General features: G+C 37.2%; 1 long non-coding RNA gene and 1 pseudogene across 1 annotated transcript; one reads left to right on the top strand and one right to left on the bottom strand.

Annotated features, from left to right (window-relative positions):
• Positions 1-20,490, top strand: part of LOC128019357 (dynein axonemal heavy chain 7-like) — a 46,084-nt pseudogene extending 25,594 nt beyond the window's left edge.
• On the bottom strand, positions 12,204-16,215 carry LOC128019808 (uncharacterized). Its single transcript, XR_008185245.1, has 4 exons — positions 15,952-16,215; positions 15,252-15,317; positions 14,540-14,656; positions 12,204-13,733 (listed from the first exon to the last, which is right to left on the bottom strand). It is a non-coding gene; the product is annotated as an uncharacterized LOC128019808 (long non-coding RNA).
• Positions 20,491-22,625: the final 2,135 nt, after the last annotated feature.

Genomic DNA, 22,625 nt, shown 5'->3' with positions numbered 1-22,625 from the left:
TTCAGAATCATCTGGAGAAGGATGTGTACAGTCAAACAACAGCAGCACAGACCCAAAACTTTATTACGTCTAAACTTGTTAAGAAAAGGAAAGGAGTATTTGGCCCTCCTCTGTTAAAGAAATTGTATACTTTAAAACTCATTTTTAAATACATGTCACATTTTTACCTGCTTGCAGATTTCCATTTCCCAAACCGTTCGCCAGCATCACCTCTCAGATCATTAGTGCCACGTCTGTGTACCAGGCCACTAAGAACCTCCTACCAACCCCAACCAAGTCCCACTACCTCTTCAACCATCGGGATATTTCCAGTGTCATCCAGGGAATCTGCTTATCACAACCAGAGACTGCAGATGACCCTACAGCCATAAAACACCTATGGTTGCATGAGGTAACTGCAAGCATAGCTTTATAGGTCATATCATAAGTAAGAACGAAAAACTAATGTAGAACACACCTCTGATGCAGGTCCTGAGGGTTTATTATGAGTGCTTAGTGCACCCGTCTGATTGTGCATGGATGGTGGACTTCCTGCAGGAAGTTTCCAAGTCTCACCTGAAAGAAGACTTCCATCAGTTTTTCAAGCATCTGGACAGTGACGCAGATGGTCATGATGGCCTCATGTTCTGTGATTTACATGACCCCAAGGTTGGTGAAGACCCATCTTGAAGAGTACAGAAAAAAATAAAAAATAATAATACATACACATTTACACAACTCGGTTCTCTAGCCAACCCTTCACACTTTTTACAAAAAAATCAGAAATCAGGCATTGTTTTATATTTTAATTATATTTTTCTTCCCTGTATTTTTTATAATGAATAGATTGAGGAATAATAAGAAAGTGTATGTCTAATTTTTACAAAAATGAAGGGGGGAGAGGGTAGAGAATGATGCCCCGGGGTATGCATGAAGACCCGAGGTATGCATTTATGGGTAAACATGTTTTTAGAGTATGTGGTACTGGCCATGATTCATATTGGCCACACATTCAGAAGCCGTCTGAAACATTTCCCTGCTCTCATTAACTGCTGCACGATTGACTGGTTTCAGGTTTGTGTCAATGTGAACGGTTTTAGTATCATTGATATACTATTTTGGTTTGTATTCAAAATTTTGGTAACACTTTACAATAAGGTTCCATTAGTAATGTTTTAACCAACAAGAACAAATAATGAACAATACATTTATTACAATATATATACGTTAATGTTAATTAATGAAAAAGAAAAAAAAAAACTGTTGTTAAATTTACAGCATTAACTACTGTTACCAAGCACAACTTTTGATTTTAATAATGCATAAGTAAATGTTGAAATTAACATGAACAAAGACAAATGCTGTAGAAGTATTGTTAATACTTAGTTCATGCTAACTAAAGTAGTTTAGTAATATTAACTATTGAACCTTATTGTAAAGTGTTACTCTTTTTTTTCAGTTAATTTTATTTAAATGATTTTAGTAGGCTACTTCATTATATTATATTATATTATATTATATTATATTATATTATATTATATTATATTATATTATATTATATTATATTATATCAGTTACCATTTATTGTAAGTAAACAATTTTTTATGGCTTTAATTTCAGTTAACAGCTGATTTTGTGTTGATTTTACCTTTTCAAAGCATAATATAAATGTTAAATAAATGAACTACAGTTGTTTTGAAGGATTCAAGAATGATTTAATGTTTAATTTTGCATTGTTACAGTGAAATATTAAAAGCATAATGAATTATTATATTCCAAAAGAGCTGGCCAGGAGATGCGCTGCATGCTGTGGTGTCTCGTTTCTTTGAAATGACAGACCCTGCTTGTGAAGGCTGCATCAGCATGTGCAAGAGCTTCCACATATCCACCATCAATCTCTCTGCATGTTTCCTTTCTGAGCTGCAATGTTGTAACTATATGTCTCATCTCAGCTCATCTCTATGTTTAAGCATCTACTCCACTGATAAAGAACAGAAGTCATCCTGCTCTTAGAGGCTTTGCATTAGAATCACTGACTGATTAGATTTGAATAATTAGGTTGTGTTCACATTTTGGGATGTGAAGTCTTTGTATAAGCCTTATTTTTCCCAGTGATGATGATGTTGTTAGTGGTAGCAGTGTGAGGTCATGAAGCTAAAGAGTCAGAAGTTGCAATCGGCTGCCACTTAGGTGTCCACAATGCAGGTAGAGCTGAGGCCATTCAGCCTCGTCTGCGTGTTGCCAGTAAAGAGGTAGAAGAGATGGTGGTGGTCATCCAGCCAGAGTCTGTGGAGATGTCCAAGACAGAGAAGGTGGTCCGTGTGGATGAAGCTGAGGCTAATGAGCAGGCAATGGCTGCCAAAGCCATTAAAGATGAATGTGATACCGATCTGGCAATTGCGTTGACTGCTTTGGACATGCTCACCCCACAGGTCGAAGGAAACTATGATTGACTAATTATTATTTATGTTGCATACAAAATGTTTATAGCAACAAAGAGCTCTCAGATTTTTTTTGGCCAAAGAAACACATTCTAGCAGGAGTTAAAGATTTAAATTCATTTACTCAGTTTAATGTAATGAAAAAACTTTTATGACTTTATTCTAGCTGTGGAAGACAAAATAATATGTTTTGTGACCATTGACCACTGGATGTACAAAAAATGTAAAAAAAAAAATAATATTAATTCAGAATATCTTCATTTGTGTTTCACAAAAGAAATGTGTCTCTTGGCGACTTCATGAAAATTCTAAATATGTACTTTTTAAACTATTGCATACCACCAATATCCAATAAATTAATCTATCTCCATCTGTAGGATATAACTCTAGTTAAATCCACGAAAAATCCTCCAGCTGGTGTCAAGCTGGTGATGGAAGCCATCTGCATCCTGAAAGGCATAAAACCAAACCGTATCCCAGACCTCTCAGGCTCTGGCAAGATGGTGGAAGATTTCTGGGGCCCGGCAAAAAACTGCTAGGAGATATGAAATTTCTCTTCATGAGTACAACACAGACAGTATTCCAGCCAACTACATGAGCGTCATCTGCAACAAATACATCACCAACCCAGACTTTGTGCTGGAGAAGATCCGCACAGCCTCTGCTGTGGCTGAGGGGTTTCGTAAATGGGTTTGTGCCATGGACTCCTAACATAAGTGAGTTATAGCTGAACAAACTAAAGGTGTAGCAAAGGTAGTGGCCCCTAAAAAGGAGAAGTGGGCACATGCAGAAGAGAAGCTGAAGGTAGCCATGGAGAGCCTCCAGAAGAAACAGGCTGCTTTGAAGGAGGTCCAGGACAAAATTGGCCAAACTACAGGAGACCCTGGAAGCCAACAAGAACAAAAAGGTTGACCTTGAAAGTCAGGTAAGCAGAGGACAGTAGTCAAAAAAGAGGCTATGTAAGATTCTGACATTCAACAAACGCTTCTCTACTTTTCCTGAAAGCTTGCATATTACACTATGCTCAACTATTTTTTGTTGACATTCTCTGTAACCTCCTCCAGTGCAGCCCAACTCTGTTAAAATGTCTTTGCTGGAAGTTTTTTTTTTTTTGTAGGAATTTAGTTTGTGTTTTTACATCAAGAGAAGTTGAGGGAATGTTTTCCCTTTCTTCTTTGTTTACTTTTCTTCAGATCATTTTTTATGTTCAAACTTTGAAGTTGTAAGAGTGATTTGTTTCTAAACCCACAGAGAAAATACACACACACACACACACACACACGCACGCACGCACACACACACACACACGCGCACACACGCACACACACACACACACACACGCGCGCACACACACACACACACACACACAATGTTCTCATTTGTCTGTAGATACTGCCTGTCAGTTTAACATGTGTTTGTGTTAGTGTTTGGGTAAACCAAGCATCACCAAGGCCCTTCTGCCATTTTCTGCCCTATTTCACTTGCTTTCATGTTCCTTCTACTCTCCACCAGACCCCATCTCTCCCCCCCCACCCCCGTGTTTGTAATTCAGGTTGTCTGTTTTGCCTATTGGAGGGCAGAAATTGTTTATGCCATGCTCTCTCAAGCATGGCCAGAATCAAGGCACTTGAATTCACTAAGGCAAATCTGTTATGCGGTCCCTGAAGCCTCACTGGAACGGTCTCTTTTAAATTGTTTTCTCACTTTGGGATGTGAGTTAAAAAGCACAGAAATTATGGAGGAATTCATCCCAGAGGGCATAAAGTGTCATGATGCCAGATGCAGCAGTGTCACAAAGAATTAGTGAAGTACCATCACAGGGAGTGAGTAAGATGTTTGGATTGTTCAGTGATTGTGCTGTCAGCTTCGAGTCCAAGGCGCTGAGCTCCCATCACTCTCTGCAGTAGCTCTGCAGGCTCACTCTGTCATTTCAAACAAAGACTACGTTCCTCTGGTGCCAAACTGGGGTTTAAAGGATCCATTTTTCAGTGATGATGAAAGAGGGCCTGCACTAGTGGATCAGACATTCAGTTAGATTCTTTATTTAGAAGGATGCTTGTGTGGTAAACATTCATTTATGGCCACAAATGTTTTATATAAATGCAGTCATATCTGATCATGCTTTTCTAAACCATGTGAATAGCTGATTATCTCTAAATACAGGTGACAGCCACACTTAACCTGCTGTATCTTTGATGCCAGTATCTGTTTCAGTATGTTTTTAAATTATGTTAAATGTGCGGATGCTGTTTTATCTCAGTTAATGGTCATATAATTAGAACTGGCCTTTAGCCAATACTGCACACATCAGGGAATATGTTTAAATGTATGTTATGTACAATATGATAAAAAAAATGCAATTTAAATAACTGAATTAAATAACTGGTTTCTTTTTAAATATATTTTCAAGTGCAATTTATTTCTGTTATGGCAAAGATGAATTTCTCGCTCTTCAGTGTCACATGATCCTTCAAAATCATTTAATATGCTGATTTACTGCTCAAGAAACAGTTCAAGTGAGCAAACTAATCACTATTCACCATAATGGTGACACTATTTACAGTATCTACGTATCCTTAAGTACCCAATTAATTTATTTTTATTTTTTATATATATTTTCCATTTTTGAGATCGCACAATGCAAAACATGGTTGTGCATTGTAAGCGATAAAAATGATTTCTCATTGATTTCCTAGTAAAATTTTAAATAGAGTGTACAAATATATTGTCCAAAGATATAGCAAATGTTGCAAAATGTTGCAGTATTTTACAGTGTAGAAGAAAGTCTATACTTTACATTGAAATATATCTGTGAGAAGATTTGTCTGGCAGAAGTGCATTTATTTAACACATAACCTTGAGCCTTGTTGGGTTTTCCATTACATTTGCATCTAAGCACTGTAACATGAGTGAAATTCATATTTATATGCAGTACAGTTTATGAGTCTCAGATGGAGCAATATTACTGTGTTTTTGATATTCTTCTATAGCCATTATTTGTGCACATTTGCCCCTGTCAGCTGGTTACTCTTAACAACAGAGCAGGGTCCATAAAACAAAATAAAAAAAATAAATAAAAATGAATGAACTCAGTAAAAACACGTTGTACAATACCAGGTATTGCTATGGTGAGTTTGAAATAGCACTCAGGGAACAGGGAGTAGTTTAACTTTAATATTTCCCCCCTCTGTGAAAGCAATATCTTTTCTCCCAGAAGAGATTCTTTTTATATAAGGTACATGACACACAGCTTATTACCTTTGTGTGCTGTAAGTCTTTATTAGATTTAAACTGAAAACAAAGATTTCAGAGCGATAATAGTACTGTCCACAATACCAGTACTAAATTGGAACTAACAGATGAGGATGAATAGGATAAAAACTTATTATATTTCTCTGTAGGCCCATCGGTGGTTGTTTCTAGATCAAACTATCTAAAGCAGCTGTGATCATATTGTCTTTCTTGAGCCGTGTAGGTTTCTGTGTCTGACCTCTACAGCGAGCTACAGAGGAATGGATTGACGTGTAAGACAAGAGGAATCCCCTGCTCCAGAAACATATCACTGATGAACTCCCTGGGTGAGCCGGTGAAAATCTGCAGCTGGATCATTGCTGGCCCCCTTTAGACAGTTTCTCCATTGACAACGCAAGCATCATCTCGTGAGAGTTTTTTGCCAATATTTTTTACTTCAAGTCTGACCATTTTGGACTTTGGTTTGTATTAGATATAATATTATAAAGCAGATTTTGAAATACTTTTTTTGTTGTTGCTTTAGTTTTAGGAATTTAGAAACAATAAAATTCCAAAACCATGTTCATATTTTATGAGATTTCGTCCAGCAGTATCTAAATGCAGTTTTGATGAGACACAGCAGCAAACTTCTCAATATTTTCACTAGTCAGTCACTGTAAAGCAAACTTTTAATCTATTTTACACTGGATTGCATTTATTTCATTAAATCTGAAAGAGAGTACATGCTAGATTAGCGGAAGACATACATTTGCACTCTGTAGCAATGTTCAATGCAAGGTTCTTCTTCTTCTTCTTGTTTTTATTTTTGTATATTTTTTTTTTTTTTGTATTGTGTATTAGAATTAACAATTAACACGGCTATATTGCTGTAACAAATTAATACAGAAAATACAAATTTAAGACACACTGTTATTAAATACTACTACTTAACAGTAGTGTTCACTTTTGGATTATTAACAAGGTATAAGAATACTATAAAAGCAGAAGCTGAAATGTATTGTGATATTCTTGAAAACATGACCTGAATTATTAGAAATTTTGAATGATGGAGATGATGTGCCATGGCCAGGAATATCTTGTTTGTGAAGGATTCTTGTTGTCTGCAGTAATGCGAGGAAGTGGCCCCTAATAATCGATTTTGAATTTGAATTTTAAACTTGTGATGACAGAAGTATTTGGATTTACAAGAAAGAAGAAACGACAACAGAAAATTATTCAAAGTGCAATACCAGTATTTCTCCCCAGGGGTCCCCATCCTCCATGAAAAACAAGAAAACCTCAGAGATCCAAACTAGTAAATGTTACCTGTTGATAAATGCACACATTGTCTCTCTTCCCCTGGAGCAGCAGTTGCCTCTTGTACATTACACATTAAGCCTGAAAGCACAATTTCCGTCTAATTTTACACATTCAAAAGAAGGCCCAGGGGTGGACCCAAAATGAGCCGAGTAATCTGGCTTTAGGTGCCTGTGTCTTCTTCCATCCTCGGCTCCTTCTCATCATTGTTGCTCTGGGATGAAAGGCAGCTTGTGTAGTCAGGCCAGTGCTTAGCTGTTTATGTGGATTGTTTTGTTACAGTTCTCCTCTAGGAGTTGCATTCGGTTTATTTATTAATTTATTTGCTGTTGTTTTCCTGAAGTACTCCTTCAAGTTCCCACTTCAACTACCTGACTTTTTTTGTGAATAGTCAAGTCAATTCAAGTCACCTTTATCTAATTAGCGCTTTAAACAAAATACATTGCGTCAAAGCAACTGAACAACATTCATTAGGAAAACAGTGTCTCAATAATGCAAAATGATAGTTAAAGGCAGTTCATCATTGAATTGAGTGATGTCATCTCTGTTCAGTTTAAATAGTGTCTGTGCATTTATTTGCAATCAAGTCAACGGTATCGCTGTAGATGAAGTGACCCCAACTAAGCAAGCCAGAGGCGACAGCGGCAAGCAACCGAAACTCCATCTGTGACAGAATGGAAAAAAAAAAAACTTTGGGAGAAACCAGGCTCAGTTGGGGGGCCAGTTCTTCTCTGACCAGACGAAACCATTAGTTTAATTCCAGGCTGCAGCAAAGTCAGATTGTGCAGAAGAATCATCTGTTTCCTGTGGTCTTGTCCTGGTGGTCGTCTGAGACAAGGTCTTTACAGGGGATCTGTATCTGGGGCTCTAGTTGTCCTGGTCTCCGCTGTCTTTCAGGGCAGTAGAGGTCCTTTCTAGGTGCTGATCCACCATCTGTTCTGGATACGTACTGGATCCGGGTGACTGCAGTTACCCTCTGATCTGGATACAGACTGGATCTGGTGGCTACGGTGACCTCGGAATAAGAGAGAAACACACTGATATTAGCGTAGATGCCATTCTTCTAATGATGTAGCAAGTACATCGGGTGTTATGGGAAGTGTTCCCGGTTCCGGTCTACCTAATCAATGCAGCCTTAAAATCCTTTAACGGATTTGGATATTAAAAGCATATTAGTATGTTATGTGTAAGCCAGGTTAAAGAGATGGGTCTTTAATCTAGATTTAAACTGCAAGAGTGTGTCTGCCTCCCGAACAATGTTAGGTAGGTTATTCCAGAGTTTAGGCGCCAAATAGGAAAAGGATCTGCCGCCTGCAGTTGATTTTGACATTCTAGGTATTATAAAATTGCCTGAGTTTTGAGAACATAGTGGACTTAGAGGATTATAATGTAAAAGGAGCTCATTAAAATACTGAGGTGCTAAACCATTCAGGGCTTTATTAGTAATAAGCAATATTTTAAAATCCATACGATGTTTGATAGGGAGCCAGTGCAGTGTGGACAGGACCGGGCTAATATGGTCATACTTCCTGGTTCTAGTAAGAACTCATGCTGCTGCATTTTGGACTATCTGTAGTTTGTTTACTAAGTGTTCAGAACAACCACCCAATAAAGCATTACAACAATCTAACCTTGAGGACATAAATGCATTGATTAACATTTCTGCATTTGACATTGAGAGCATAGGCCGTAATTTAGATATATTTTTGAGATGGAAAAATGCAGTTTTACAAATGCTAGAAACGTGGCTTTCTAAGGAAAGATTGCGATCAAATAGCACACCTAGGTAACTAACAGATGATGAAGAATTGATTATTTCATAGGTTATTTCATGCAGAGTTTTTAGGTCCTAAAATTAACACCTCTGTTTTTTTCAGAATTTGGCAGTAAGAAATTACTCGTCATCCAGTTTTTTATATCGACTATGCATTCCATTAGTTTTTCAAATTGCTGTGTTTCACCGGGCCGTGAAGAAATATAGAGCTGAGTATCATCAGCATAACAGTGAAAGCTAACAACATGTTTCCTGATATCTCCCAGGGGTAACATATAAAGCATCAAGAGTAGAGGCCCTAGTACTGAGCCTTGTGGTACTCCATACTGCACTTGTGATCGATATGATACATAGTTCAAATAAAAGCTTCTGCAGCTGCATGTATGTTATTTCATCGGTTTGGTTTAACTGTAATCATTCATCCCCTGTGTATTATGTTGCTGGACAATGTTGTGAAAGAACTGGACCCCATTCTTGAGCCCCTGCTTCTGAAATTAAATTAGTATTAAATCCTCAAGTGTTAAATCTATTAATTTAAAAAAGTATTTTGTTAATTGTTCACCCTTTAAATGTATTTAAATAACAGGGCTGATAGTCTATTTCAAAGAAGCTAAGAGTTAAGCAATCTTTTACATAAAATGTGCTTTATGTAGTTTTTTTCATTACACTTAAAGCCGCAGTAGGTAACTTTTGCAAATATATATTTTTTACATATTTGTTAAACCTGTCATTATGTCCTGACAGTAGAATATGAGACGGATAATCTGTGAAAAAAATCAAGCTCCTCTGGCTCCTCCCAGTGGTCCCATTGCCATTTGCAGTTACAGACCGCTCCCGGTAAGAAATCAACCAATCAGAGCTGCGGTCCGTAACTTTGTTTGTGTTCAAAATGTAGAAAAATGTAAATAATAAGAGAGTACACCATGAATCCATTTTCCAAACCGTGTTTTTAGCTTGTCCTGAATCACTAGGGTGCACCTATAATAAGTTTTTATATCCGGACTATTTTCGATTGCTTCGGGGGTACCACAGCGGAGTAACCCAGTACCTTTGTGATTCTTCATAGACATAAACAGAGAGAAGTAGTTCCGGCTATGATGTTCTTCCGCAAGATGCAAGCAGTTCTGTTTATTAACCGCTAGAGCGTCAAAAGTTCCCTACTGCAGCTTTAAAAATAATAGAAAACAAGTTGAACTTTGTCTTAAAGTGTTACAGGCAGTCTACATGACCAGTGGTTAAAATTAAAGGGGAGGTGTGTCATTTATTTCCCACTAGGGCCACCAAAAGGAATTGTTTCAAAGAGGTTTCCTGAATGCACCTGTAATCTGACATTGGTAGGACCAACACATAGTCCTGTCCTGCACACATTAGTCAATGTTCCTTCACAACTACTGTACCTTGATACCTCCTTAATGAGCCTGAAATATATTTTCCCTCTTAGGATGAGCATGTGGTTTTCACAACACAATAAAAAATTATACTGTTGTGAAAGATCAGTTTTAGCATTCTTCATACCACAAAATATGTTGCCAAAGACTCACATGTCTCAGTCAGTAATCAAAGAATATTACGTCTGATATTAGTGAGCTGTCACAAAATCTTGGAGGATATCATTTAAGTTAGTTATGTGGTTGGTTATGCCATATCCACAAAATGTATCTGTTAGCTTGAAAAAAGAGCTCTTTGATGCTCTTGCAAATAATAAACAGAAGGGTCCTTTCTTATTAAAAATAGGATTCTAAGAACAGCTGCCGCCAGCACTGTCATAGTTTTGCCCCTGTTCTGCTCATGTGACCCTGCTGAACTTCATGATCACCCGAAAAGGGATGCAAGACCAGCTGCTGGGCATCGTGGTGGCCAGAGAGAGACCTGACCTTGAGGAGGACAAACAAGCCCTCATCGTACAGGGGGCTGAGAACAAGAGGTGTCACCCAGAAACACAATTAACCTGACAGTTTAGTCCTACAGTTGCTCACTTAAAATACTGTCTCTGAAAGCAAGACAAGTTGAATCCTTCAGTAAATAATTATCTCCTTATGAAGTGAGGGCAAAGAGCAGCACACTCTGTTTCAGTAATGTAAAAAAAAAATAAAAAAAACTGAAAAGGTATCATGCATCTGTGTGTGTTTAGCCATGTACTTTCACACTCTCTTTTCTGTGTAGACAACTGAAAGAAATAGAGGATACAATCTTAGAAGTGCTCTCTGCCTCAGAGGAGAACATTTTAGAAGATGAGACTGCTGTTCAGATCCTCTCATCTTCTAAGGTTCTGGCCAATGAGATCTCTGAGAAACAGGCCATTGCCGAGGTTACTGAGCTGAAGATTGATCAGACATGCTTGGGCTACATCCCCACTGCTGTCCACTCTGACCTGGCCAACATTGAGCCCATGTATAGTACTCGCTGACCTGGTTCATCAACCTCTTCATCCTTTCAATTTTTAATTCCCCACCAAAAAAGTGATTCTGAAACAAAGATACTACAGGACACTACAGATATTATATCTGAATTGTGTCTGTAATATAACTGGTAATTTCATTGCAATTATGGCATGCTTTAAAAAAGTCAAAGTTGCAGCTATAAGGCACTTTAAATATCTACCTCACATTATCGCTTAAAAGTAGCCTATGGTTCACTTAAATTAAATGTCTATCATAATTAACACACTCTTATGTCTTGTGACTTTCTCTCTTTTGTGGAACACAGAATGCATTTTTGTTTTGATTTTTTTGTCCATACAGTGACATTCAGTGGGGGTCTAACATTGTTTTGGATGCCACTGATTTTCAATGAATGAACAGAAAACTGTTGAAACATTCTTTAAACTATCTTCTCTTGTGAAAAAAACAACAAGGTCATACAGGTTTTGGAATGATATGAGCCTAAGCAAATGATGACAGACCATTCATTTGAGTGAAATATCCATTTAAAGCCACCACATTTTCTACAGAGACATGGGTTCTATGGTATTCAGGATATCTAGTGTGGGGAGGCTTTTTTTTTTTTTTCAAAATAATGTGAAGACATTGTTTCCCTGCATGACTATTTACCAGCAGCACTGTCTTACTAGGGCAGTATGGTGTTCTTTTGATAGATATGATGTGATTTTGATAGCTGAGAGCTGTGGGAATACTAGGACACATCAGCCCAGGGCAGAATCTGCTGGTTAAAAGAATACTGCCAATTCTCTAGAGGACAGAGACACCAAAACCAGATCTCAAAACTTTAAGAGAGTGCCTTATAAAATGCTTCTACAGTGTTCATTCACTCCCTCCCATCTACAACTCCTGCCAGCACTGAGACTCGAACCGGCAACCTACACTCTAAAAATGGCTGGGTTAAAAATAACCCAATTGGCAACCCAGCACTGGGTAAATATTGGACAGAACACGTGCTGGGTTAAAGTAACCCAGCATGCTGGTTTACACATTTTAACCCAGCATGCTGGTTTATTTAGAAAACCCAAGTTAGAGTCATTTTTACCATTTGTGGGTTTGCATTTTTATGATTCTGGGTTATTCTTGCTGGGTTATTCTCATAATTTCACTTTTGCTTAACAAAGCAATCATGGATTAATAAATAATGAAGAATACAGGTTATTTAGACTGTTAAAAAATAATTTTAATGCCATCTGACATTCAAAAAGTTGTACCAATGACAAACAATATGGAATTTTCCCTTTTTTTTCAGCAAATACAAAATAAATAAATAAAATAAAAATCACAGAATTACAGTTGCAATAAATAAGAAAATTATTTCTGAATGACCTGTCTAGCTGTTTAACTATTACATTTTGACATGTTTAGCTATTTAAATACACAGTGAAATGACACTGACAATTAACATTCTTTAAATTTAAATGTAGACTCATTTAAAGATGTCCTTAAATGTATATCAAGTATATAAAGACTCCTATGTAAGTAGATGTGCACTGCTTAGGGTAGTTCAACATATAGTTCACCCAAAAATGAAAATTCTGTCATTTATTACTCAACTTAATGTCGTTACAAACCCGTAAGACCTTCGTTCATCTTCAGAACACAAGTTAAGATATTTTCGATGATATTCGAGAGCTTTCAGACCAGGGTGAATAATTAATGACAATTTTAATTTTTGGGTGAACTACTGTCAAACACTTAAGATTTGAAGCAAAGATCTACACCTGAGAGCAGTATACTCTGTTATAGAGCCTGTCTATGGAAGGACAATTTTCAAAAGGAATTGCAAATAATATTTTCAATTCCGTTTTCCACATGTGACACATTGTGACATAATCCAAACACAATTTTAAATCTTGAACAAAACACTTTCAAAAACACTGAACAAAAATTACTGTTTCAGTTTTCATGAATGACTGCCAAATTTCAAATGGAAAAGCAAAGTCCGTTTGCAGCTGTATTTTCCATGTATTATGACTAATAAGCCTGTCATATTAAACAAATACTGCATCATAGCAGCTTTACAATATTAAATATGAAAATAGTGTGTAATAATGCGAAGGGATAACAGTAAACACTCAGTTTTCAGTTAAAGTCAGTTCATCATTGATTCAGTGATGTATCGTCCCTCTGTTCAATCAAGTCAATGATATCGCTTGATATTAATTGTCTCCAACTAAGGAAAACCAAGGAACCAAAACTCCATCGGTGCAGAATGGAGAAAAAAACCTTGGGAGAATACAGGCTCAGTTGGGGGGCCAGTTCTCCTCTGACCAGACGAAACCAGTAGTTCAATTCCAGGCTACAGCAAAGTAAGATTGTGCAGAAGAATCATCTGTTTCCTGTGGTCTTGTCCTGGTGGTCCTCTGAGACAAGGTCTTTACAGGGGATTTGTATCTGGGCCTCTAGTTGTCCTGGTCTCTGCTGTCCTTCAGGGCAGTAGAGGTCCTTTCTAGTTGCTGATCCACCATCTGGTCTGGATACGTACTGGATCCGGGTGACTGCAGTGACCCTCTGATCTGGATACAGACTGGATCTGGTGGCTACAGTGACCTCGGAATAAGAGAGAAACAGACTAATGTTATCATAGATGCAACATAAGAACAAGTACATGAGGTGTTACTAATTACCATGCCTGTTTTTTCACTGTGTCGCACATGTTACCTGCCAAAACTCAAATGGAATCGCAATTACTTTGGCATCTGAATTTCCAATGCCTCACATGGAAAACTTTCAATTTTTGCCAGAGGTGGGACCATACTATGGGGAGTGTTTCTATTGGGAGGTGATGTCACTCAAAGACAATGGTGCCAAAATGCTTTGAACAATCGAGGTTAAGGCACTACTAAAGGCATCTGCCGCTCCAAGAGATGCGTGTTAAAGAACAGATAGTGCAACCCGGATCTCCCTATATTCTTGGCACCATACACAATAAATAATTCTGTCATTTTTACCCCAAATGCAGCTACTATCCCCTGCTAACAGTTAGAACCACATGGTACTATTGGTCAATATTCACCATTAACCAAATGCTTTTCACCTGAGGAATAAAATGTAGGGTAAGATGCAAATAGGTAAATAAGAGTAGAACTGCAATGTTGTTTTGCTGCCGTGCATCAGAGTGCATACAGTGAGAGATTTGGGGTAAAAACTACAGAATATATCCCAATAAAAAACACGCCCCATAGTATAGTCCCACGCTTGACACAAATTGACAGCTTTCTGTGTAAAGCATCTGAAATACAAATGCTTTTCAATTGCGTTTGGACTATTTCACAATGTATGTGTCCACATGTGGAAAAATGCAATTAAATATACAATTTGCAATTCCTTTTGAAAATAGTTCAGAATATCCTTACCTGTCCATTGATTATGATCAATGCCTGAGAGATCTGCTGGAATTTTTAAATCGCCACGACAATTGGATGGGGTTTTGTGGACTCTGCTCGGTTAAGGAATTCCATGTTTGTTCCAACCTTTAAAATAAAGTAAAAAATAAATAAATAATGGTTTTAATAACAGTTTTTCAGTTCAATTAACTGTGTGAAGTTAATCATGAAATTTACCCATCATGATTATTTGTTAAATTCACCTATGAGTTGGTCAACAGAAGCAGAATTTGCTCTAGTGATTGGCTGAAAGGTGTGCTTTCAAACTGTCTAATCAATGGGATGTTCCAGTCATTATAAATCACAGTTTTATGTTAATATGCTGGCTATATCAAACACACACAGTAACTGGCACAAGGGAGATCACACTGCATGCGCCCACAGACATTTCTATGACAAGTCACGTAGGTACTGGGTTACTCCGCAGCTTTAAAACACTCCATATATAAACACTTATAGGTGTACCAAAGTGATAAGGACAAGTCAAAAACACTATCTGGATGTTTATGATGTTTACACTCATAAATTATGTACATTCCGAACACAAAGTTACTAAGTGCAGCTTTAACTATAGCACGTAATAAAAATATATGTGCGTTTAAGTTACGTGAGGGTTAACGTTAAGTTAATTGATTATCACAGACAAACAATTATGTAAAATGAATAATAAACAAGAACTTACCGTTAGATGCCTCAATAAGACTGAGCTCGAAGAGTTTTTCTCTCACAAATGTATCCATGTGCTTTTCTGACAGGAAAAAAAAAACATTTTGAATTATAATATGTATGTAAAAAGACTTAATAAACCACACAAGCATCTAATCACTCTATATGGCTCTGCACCTCACTAACGCGGCCTACATCACTCGCTGTCCGTGCGCGGACTTTGAAATGCCCTGAGACGTCGATTCTCTTCCGGGAATCACTTTGTTCGAGAATTGCTGAACAGGTTTATTTGAACTGGATCGTCGGTTCTCTTAGACCAGCGGTCCGACTGTATTGTACGTAATTTGTATGATTTACATCTCGATATGGACAACTGCAGGCGTTTTCACATTAGCGCAGAGAGTCGTATTCACTTTTTGAACTCATATGACTCACTTAAGTTAAATGTCAAATTCGCTTTTCAGTGTCAGAAACGACTTTTTCCTCTATTTTCACAGGTATTCGCATATTTCATCCATCCGTCACTGTCTGAAACTTAATAAAACTGTATTAATCTGTCGTCTCAGATACCTTAACACGATTATTGAGGTAAACAGTTCCTCATTTAACGTAAATAATGTTTGCCTGTAGACGTTTAACAGTAATGTTGCCGCAAAAAAAAGTTATAATTCTGCCAATTTAAAATAATTATTAAAGTTATATATATATAAACTTACCTTAAAACAGTTGAAAGCCGTGGCTTTGCCCCGTTGTTCTTCCAAAATGACAGTTGGGGAGCGATTTAAACATCTTCAAGGCGCGTTAAATAACCCAGCGCTGGCCTGAAACAACCCAGTGACGCAACCCAGCAGGTTTAACCCAACACCTGGTAAACTGAAACTACCCAAAAGTGTTTAAAAAGAAATAAAATAACCCAACAAAATGACCCAACAGACTCAACCCAGCATTTTGGGTTAAAAAATAACCCAGCCGTTTTTAGAGTGTAACTAGTCCGGCTCTCTAACCATTAGGCCACAGCTGCCCCTGTGACAATCACAAAACTAGACATTTTTTGTAAATGTCACTTTAAATACACACATTTATTTTATACTTTAACACAGTAAAGTATTAAATAAACACCTGTTGCTATCTTCCACCTTCAACACCCATGGCTGAAGTGCCCCTGAGCAAGGATTGAACCCCCTGTTGCTCCCCGGGTGCTGGATCTATAGCTGCCCCCTGCTCCGGGTGTATGTTCATGGTGTGTTCACTTCTCACTGCTGTGTGTGTGAACTTGGATGGGTTAAATGCAGAGCACCAATTCTGAGTATGGATTACCATACTTGGCAAATGTCATGACTTTCACTTTCACTTGGTGGCTGGGACCCACTGGGGAAGTTCTTCCTTTTTTTTTTTTTTTACTCCAGGGCACCCCACTGTCCACAGTAATATTCAAAGGACCCATATAAAGCAATAGGAAAACTTTTATAGCAGGCATGAACATACCACTCGAGGTTGTCTTATAAACAAAGCTAAAGTAACTTTTTAGACGTATGTGTATAACAGGTTCAGTGTACATCAGATCACTCAAACTATTTTTTCTTTAGTGTTTTCTTTAGATGCTTTCAAAATGCTTCTCAATGAACTGATTTCTGCCACAACGTTCTTTCTGTGTATGTAGACTGCAGATTCTGAAGGACTATTTCACAAACTCGCTTTACGTCAATGTATGTCGCTTTTTTGAGAAGGACAAACTCCTTCTACCTCAGTGTCAACCTGCTCAAACACATCAAGCTTGTGAGTAACTGCCTTCACTCGCACACTGCTGTGATTTATTGAATCAATAAGCTATGGCAAGACAGTAATTCATCTGATAAATAATAGTAAAAATTAAGAGGTTACTCTTACACAAGGCCTCTTAAGGCTAATGACCTGCATGCATCAGTCTGACAATATTTATATCATCCCTGTTTCAAATGATCCTGCAACATTCGTCCGCATAAACACAAGTTTAACCAATTTAATCAAAGTTTAAGTGATTTATAATCTGTTCTTTATGCTGATCCTCCATGCCTGAGCTGTTACTCTAGCAGCAAGTGTCTATCATCCATTTATTGTGCTGTCAGCAGTTTGTCAGCTACTGAATCAAGTGGGGTGGGGGCGATGCACCAGTAAATTTATTTTCATGGACTGCGACTTTTTTGATGGCAACTTTAAGACTCATTCACCATTGCTCTGTTCTTTTGAGTTGGATATTTAATCAAGCACAGCTGCTGAAGAACAAACTGTGTCTAAACTCAGTGAAGGAAAATTTTCATTGCAGATATAACTGAATAAAGTTATGCATAAACAACTTTCTCTTACATCTTATTTTTCATGTGGATGAAAAGGAATGGCATTTTCTCCTGACAGGCAGTGTTGATCTGGATAACCCTCATTCGAACCCCTGCACCTGATTGCCTAAGACATCGATGAGGATGAGATCTGTCGATTGGATGAGATGGAGCGCTTTAAGGTCTGCGGAAAGACCTGGCTTGATACCGAGAGGTCTGGAAAGAGGTTTACGATTGCAAGGTGCCATTGATATTAAGTGAAATGGATAGGTGAAGTATGAAAGGAACACCAGATTTCTTCTATGACACCAGATTTTTTCACCAGATTATTTCTATGACATAAAACAAAGTCCACCAGTAGACTTTCTGCAGGAGCTGAATCCAGATACATCTCATCCAGATTTCCACTTGTGGCTGACCAAATACCCCTCTCCTGTGATGTAAAACTTTTATGTAAAAGTATACTTATAAGTATACTTTAAGTATAACAGTAGCAAACTTTGAGTACAAAACTACCTCTATGTTTGAAGTTTGTACTGCAATTATACTAGAAGTGAACTTATAGGTATACTGATAGTTTACTAATTAAATACTTATTACACTTTGAATTATAGTCTCAGTAAACTACTAGTATTTTTATACTGCAAGTATACTCATAAGTTTTCTTTAAGTGAACTTTACATCATACTTTAAGTATACTACTATGTCCCTGTTTAGGTTAGAATTTGTATATATTTTGTCGTATGAATATCTACATACAAAACATCCAAAGAAAGGACAGGGTATCTGCTTGTGAACAAAAACATTATATTCTAGTTTCATGCATTCATTTTTTTAAAAACGTTAATGTGATTAGGTTTCGTAAAAAATAAAGAAATAACATTTTGGAACAAAAATCTGTAAATAAAGGCTATGAATTCGATTCAGAATGATAATCAAAACGTAGATGGAGTCCATCAACACCCCAAAACTTGACTGTAATTATTACCTCTTCATCGATCTGCATTCTATTCCATAACATTCGTTTTGATGCTGTTTCATGTCAGATGGTCGTGTTAGATTACATCTGTTAATTTCTGTTGTTGTTTTTTTTTATCAATTTTTGTAAGTATAAGTCAAGTATACTTAAATTTCATTTTAAGTATAAATAAAGTACATTAAGTACATAAAGCCAATTTTGAGAAGTACATAAAAAGTAAACTAAAAGCATACTTTCCTATTTTTAGTTTAAAATAAGTATACTAATAGCACACTTGAATAAAATTATTTTTCGTAAGGGTACACATGATCTTGGGACAGTACGAGGTGAGGTCGCATGTGTACCTGTCTCGTCTTTGTATACACACAAAATCAAATGTCCTTTTACTGTTCTTGAAACACACACACATAGTAATCACGTCACCCTCTTTCTTTTCATGCTTGCCAGCACCCCTTAATCCACCCCTAAAAAAAGAGTGTTCTTGACATTTTCCCAAATTCAGAGAAGCACTCCTCATAATTCCCTTCCTCTTTTCAAAACAAGCTGATTTCACAAACTGATCAAGCGCCTATGTGAATGCTCTGACATTTCTCCAGTGCTACCGAGTGCCACCCACCACATTAGCAAGGGAAATTTCAACAGGAAATGTCACAATCAATTCGCCCCTCTGTCCATCTTTTCATATCCCACCTGAAGATGTCGCCTGACATGCACCTTCATTTAATAAAAAAAAGAGAAAAGGTGCATTTCCGGACTGTGTGCGGCAGTTTTCCAGTCTGCTAACTAACACGATAAACTCTTAGACATGGACGGAAATGTTAACTCACTCACCGGTAAATCCATGTATAGCCTACATTCCTGTACATGACAAGTAGTCTCCACAAAATCCAGTGTACAAACAGTTAAATCAACATTAACTGCCACTCATGTCTCGTAAACGTTTATAAATTACTGTACACTTAATATGTTTTAAAAACACATTAGTCCAAAAAGCTTGTCTAGTTCTAGAGGGGTTATGTCAGACAAAATTTCCACAGCATGACATTAAAGCTCGTTCAATGTTTCTTTCATATACAATTCAAAGAGAATGTTATATTTAAACTCTACAGAGATACGGCTGGAAACCAAACTGAACTAAGGCTTTATTTCCCTTCCTTCATCATATTTCCTTTAAAGGAAGACCATACGCAACTCTGCAAGCCAAGTTTTCTCATTCAAAAGCCTAAGAGAAAGCAATTATAAGAGAAAACAACAATTCTGGTCTTTGTGCTAGCTCAGTCGAGGTGTTTGTCAGCTCCTGGCTCAGAATCCCTCCCACATTATACAGCTGTGTTTAAAATGCCTACAGATATAATTGACTTTGGTAAACAAAAAACACGCATCTTTTGGAGAGGCATCGGTTCGCCTCTTTATGAAAGTTCTGAAAAGGAATTATGAGCTATAAGTTCAATAACTAAACACAGCAGGTTGCTGCCGGTGGTTATTTATTCGCGAGCACATGTTTAATCTATACCCAATTTTATTTGGCATTTTCTCTCAAAATCTTTTATTCATGAATGTTTCCATAGCCATTATTATAAATGTCAGCGATCTCAAAAGTAGCCCGTTTTAAGTGCATGCCATTATTTAGCATCGCCTTCCTGAAATTCAGTGTTGCATTAAGATGCTGATTGTTTCCTTTTCAGTATAACAGCTCCACTGAGTTCACCAAGGCATTTCGTGGGCAAAACTCAAAAACTCAAAAACTCAGTGAGCTAAGATTACAACACTGCTTCTGTACTCTTCTTTTCAATAAAAAAAGGAACTTTGAGCTTCTATTTGGCCTTCAAGACTCACAGTTTCATTAACCCCTCGCCGCGGCTGAGTGCCATCAATCAGAGTCAACATTACAGTGCTCTGACATCAGACCCCTGCTGTTCTTCCATCAGTATGAGCATCTCTCCAGAGGAAACCCATCTTTCTGAGGCCATCACACACTCCACGAGGCTGTTTATGTGTGTCTTTGACATTAACAGACACTTTGTTGTGTCTACTTCATTTTTATAGTTATAGTTATACTTAAAGTAAATTTGTTTTGCAGATCATCATGTCTTACATTTTAAAACTTAAGTCAAACTGCACTCCCAGCTAAACTTTAACCAGCGACATTCATTTAAACCTGTGTCCTTGTGAAGAGACATCGCATCAGTCACCACAACACAGTGTTTGGCCTAAAGTATTTTTTATACAAGAAGTATTTTTTTCTCATTTTACAACAACGTGCAAAAAGGGATGATAATGCCAAAGAAAGAAAAGAAAAAAGTATTGATTCAAATGAGAAAACTTTCTGGTTCCTCTCTTAAGTCTTCAGATTAGTCAAGCTATTAAAGCATGAGATGCTTGTTTGTCATCAAGTGCTAAAAGACATCTTAGAATAAAATTCTGCTGGATCAACTGGAAGCATTTAAAGTCAACATGAACAGTATTTCCAACTCAAAATGTAACATTTCGGTGTGAAACCGGATGTAAAAAAAAAAAAAATGACTATGAAAATTGTAAAGTCACACTGAAGGCATTAAGGGCTTGACCAAGATGGAGAGTGATGGGGTGCTGTGCCAGATGACCTGGCCTCCACAGTCACCGGACCTGAACCCAATCCAGATGGTTTAGGGGTGAGCTGGACCGCAGACAGAAGGCGCAAGGGCCAACAAGTGCTAAGCATCTCTCTGGGAACTCCTTCAAGACTGTTGGAAGACCATTTCAGGTGACTACCTCTTGAAGCTCATCAAGAGAATACCAAGAGTGTGCAAAGCAGTAGTCAAAGCAAAAGGTGGCTACTTTGAAGAACCTACAATATTACATATTTTCAGTTGTTTCAGTTTTTATGTATATATTTCCCTATATAAATTCCACATGTGTTATTTCATAGTTTTGATGCCTTCACTGTGAATCTACAATTTTCATAGTCATGAAAATGAAAAAAAACTCTTTGAATGAGAAGGTGTGTCCAAACTTTTGGTCTGTACTGTATGTATATATACACATATATAAAAAAAAAGTGAAGTGAAGTGACGTGACATTCAGCCAAGTATGTTGACCCATACTCAGAATTTGTGCTCTGCATTTAACCCATCCGAAGTGCACACACACAGAGCAGTGAAAACACACACACACACACACTGTGAACACACACCCGGAGCAGTGGGCATAAATGGCTGCCCACTCCTCCGGGTGTGTGTTCACAGTGTGTGTGTGTGTGTTTTCACTGCTCTGTTTGTGTGCACTTCGGATGGGTTAAATGCAGAGCACAAATTCTGAGTATGGGTCATACACTCATATATATATATATATATATATATATATATATATATATATATATATATATATATATATATATATATATATATATATATGAAGAGTTCAGATGCAAAAGCCTCTAAATACCATCAAAATTAGGATTTTTATTGAGCTCCTATGCTTAAGTTGAGTCATTTTAATGGCAATGTGCAGGTCCTTTTCCAGGCTATAAAAGTGAAATAACTGATCATAAATACAGGAGCCTGATAAAAATCCTAATTTTAGATGAAAATTTCAAATGGCACTTAGAGCTTTTGCATCTGAACTCTTCAAATATATAAACAGCAAGGGGATGGAATTCTAGTTAAACATGAATATCATAACAGGTGAGATTTTCAAATAGATTGTTAAATATTCTTAAAAGAACAGAAAGAGAAAACAAAGATTTATATTAACCCTGCCCTCTTCTGTATAGTGCACATTGCCACAATAAATAATGCATTCACTCCTGTTTAATATTCAGGCATTTCAGGACATCGCATTACCAAAATAACTTTTTGACAAGAGCTGAACTTAATTAAACATGCATTCAGTACTTACGGTAAAACTTTGAAATGCAATTTTTTTCAAAGGCCATTTTTAATTTCAGCTTAAAGTATTTCATCTAAGACACTGAAAATAAAAGCATGCATAAGTCTTATTAAAACCACCAAGTTTTAATGTACCTGTTTGTTTTGGAGGAGGTATATTAAGTGCTTCAAATAAAGGTGTTCGGGGGCTTTGAATTTATTTTTGGTCGGTCTTTCTTTGTTTTAAAGTTATC

Source organism: Carassius gibelio, chromosome A9, assembly GCF_023724105.1.
Source record: "Carassius gibelio isolate Cgi1373 ecotype wild population from Czech Republic chromosome A9, carGib1.2-hapl.c, whole genome shotgun sequence".
Lineage (NCBI taxonomy): Eukaryota > Metazoa > Chordata > Actinopteri > Cypriniformes > Cyprinidae > Carassius > Carassius gibelio.
The sequence above is the reverse complement of the archived record's forward strand: the minus strand, read 5'-3'. Positions and strand labels throughout refer to the sequence as shown.